Source organism: Pseudophryne corroboree, chromosome 3, assembly GCF_028390025.1.
Source record: "Pseudophryne corroboree isolate aPseCor3 chromosome 3, aPseCor3.hap2, whole genome shotgun sequence".
NCBI lineage: Eukaryota > Metazoa > Chordata > Amphibia > Anura > Myobatrachidae > Pseudophryne > Pseudophryne corroboree.
In genome coordinates this window covers 320,256,158-320,259,004 of record NC_086446.1, presented here as the reverse complement: position 1 = coordinate 320,259,004, position 2,847 = coordinate 320,256,158, and the positions used below count along the sequence as shown (strand labels likewise).

Sequence of the window (2,847 nt, the reverse complement as noted above, 5' to 3'; positions counted from 1 at the left end):
TAATGTGTAAAAAGGGGGACGCTGTCTGCCGTAATGTGCAAAATGGGCTCTACCTGGTGTAGTGGCGCTACTGTGCGTCATAATTTGAATAATGGAGACTACTGTGCACCATAGTATGAATTGGTATTATTTTGTGGCCACGCCCCTTCCCCATGAAGCCATGCCCATATATATTTTTTGCGTGCCTGCGTGCCCCAATCTTGCATGGGAAGGGGCGCGCCAATGCCCTTTCTTGCACACAGCACTAAAATGCCTAGTTACGGCACTGGTGCTAACCATCAGTGTTATCAGTTCCAGCCATCTATCCTTCCAGTTGACATAGTTGTCTCTCGCATCCAGCCTCAAGCCAAGTCTGGTTCTAGGGAATCCAGTCAGGAGGCCACGATCTGTACGTTGGGAACAGCCAAGCCCAATTCCTCTCGTGAAGATCACCAACGTATCTAGACTCCGCGCCTCTTATTAGTGTATTCGTCAACTCCCTATTACCAACTCACCCAGACTTCTCGTACAAGAAAAGGAACTACATCTGGCCACATAGCTTCCTGCATAAGAACACCACTAACATTGGCCAGAATCTACGACTCTGACACAGTGTACATTTGCCAGTATTTTGGTAACCCAAAGTGTCAAAGATGATAATGGATCTTTCCTAGACCATTTCTACAACATAACACTATGTATAAAAACAATATACTGTACAGTATGCAACAAAAATACATACTGACATTTGGGGCTTATTCACACATTTGCGCAAATATGTGTAACGAAGATCTCTGAATTCTATTATTATGTGGAATTTATATCTGGTTACGGTTATCATTCAGGGTGCTGGGGGAAACAAATGCCTTTTTTTCTTGCTTAGAAATACCCCTCCCTTTCGAGCACCTGAATGATATCACTAAGCTAATTGAGCATCTACCAATATATATATACTGTACAGTATGCAACAAAAATACATACTGACATTTTGGAAACATTGAAGGAAGTGCCAGTGGCATTCTGAGTTACAATAACTAAGTGAATAAGTGAACAAGCCATTCCAATGATGAAATGGCCATCTGGTACCAGGGATCCTGGCTATGCACAGCCTGATCCATACACTGTCCTCCTGGTAGCGTATATTGCCCATTTGGGCCTACTTGGAATTTTTTTTACAAAGACTTTCTTCTTTGCCTGCATATTTCTGTCACTAAATGTTTGTTATGTAATTTCTGCTTCAATTGAGAAATACATGTTTTCTTGATTCATCTGTCTGATCCTACCTGCCCATTTGGGCTCCTGTATTACCTACTAAATCAGACTTGATAAATCTATCTGCATGAATGCCTTATTACATCACCTGCATATCCTTATGCCATCCAATGATTGCTGTATACCTTCTGCTTGAATTTAAAATACATGTTTTCTTGGTTGACCTGTCTGAATTATCTGCCCACTTGGGCACCAGAATTATTTATTGTAATAGACCTGTTAAACCTACCTGCATGAAAACATTATCTTATCTGTGATTTGATGGTAGTTAGAACACACAATAATACTCAGTGTCTCATAAATGTTTGGGATCCTCGATGTATCCTAGGACCCCACCTACTACACACAAGCTCTAACCTGCATTTGTGCATATAGAATATCTACACTCTTACTCTCAGTGGGAGTCCACATCCAAGCTCTCTCATCATTCGTCCTCTATATGATCATTTACACAATCATATAATGACTGACAGTAGAGGCAACTTTGTTTTAACCCATTCCTATACCTACCCTTCCCTGGCATTTATACTACTCTCCGCTTCGTGTACACTCTCATCCAGGGTGCCAGTTACTAAGCAATGCAATGCCAATGTAACAGGGATTCTGAGTACACAATACCTGGAAAGCTGAAGTACACCATGCTGCTCAACAGTTGTTAACCACACTCTCATCTGTGGCATTATAGTCAACACCGCCATACTTCACTGGCTATGCCCAACCTCATCTGATCTTGGAAGCAAAGCAGTGAGAGGCCTGGTCAGTACTTGGATGGGAGACCACCTTGGAATACCAGGTGCAGTAATTACATCATTTTGACACAGAAAGCAGAAGAAGTGGAGAAACCCTCAACCTGAGCTTTTACTTTATCCTACCCACTAGAAGGTAGCCCTGCACATTTTACCTCATCCTTTCTATTTTCAGACCACAAACTTATCACCTACAATGCCATCAATAGGTATAGACATATCCCATCCCCCGTGCAGACATTCAAGGCCTTTCTCTTGGCAGAACATTAAGTCTTTGTTTACAACCAATCAATTATCTGTTGGCATGATTAAGAAACTGCTATTGATATCCAAATTAAAGTGCCACATTATCATAACCAAATATTTTCACCTCACTTTGTTCTTCTGTATTACATTCCTCAAAATGAATCTTTAGCTCATTATAGACTACATGCTACCCCCTTAGAGGATCCATTGGAGGTGATCACCTTGTTCTAATTTTTACTGAGTAACTTTATTCTTGTAAATATCTGTGTGTAACCTTACTGTCTTTTTAATAATTGATTAAAAGGTAATTTTTAAATCTTTTTCTTTACTGTATTAAGCGTGCTCCAACAAAGATCTTTTTTTATTTTTTTTTAGTCTTTTTACAATAAGGGGTATCTGGCATGGCTAAAATTTTAAACATAAACGAAAAGGTAATTCGCATACCAAGGGAGCGCATTAAATACCTTGTTTCATTATCAACACAATTCTTGTAGTAACATATATTCAGATAAAATTATAACCCCTTTCTGATACCTTCCAGATTATTGAAAACAATTGAAATTCAATAGTGTATGTCCACAGTAAATAATCAATTTTGTACAAT

The 2,847-nt window shown here is 39.4% G+C and overlaps 1 pseudogene; it reads left to right on the top strand.

Moving 5' to 3' along the window:
- The first annotated feature begins 1,937 nt into the window (after positions 1-1,937).
- On the top strand, positions 1,938-2,056 carry LOC134897849 (5S ribosomal RNA; annotated as a pseudogene).
- Positions 2,057-2,847: the final 791 nt, after the last annotated feature.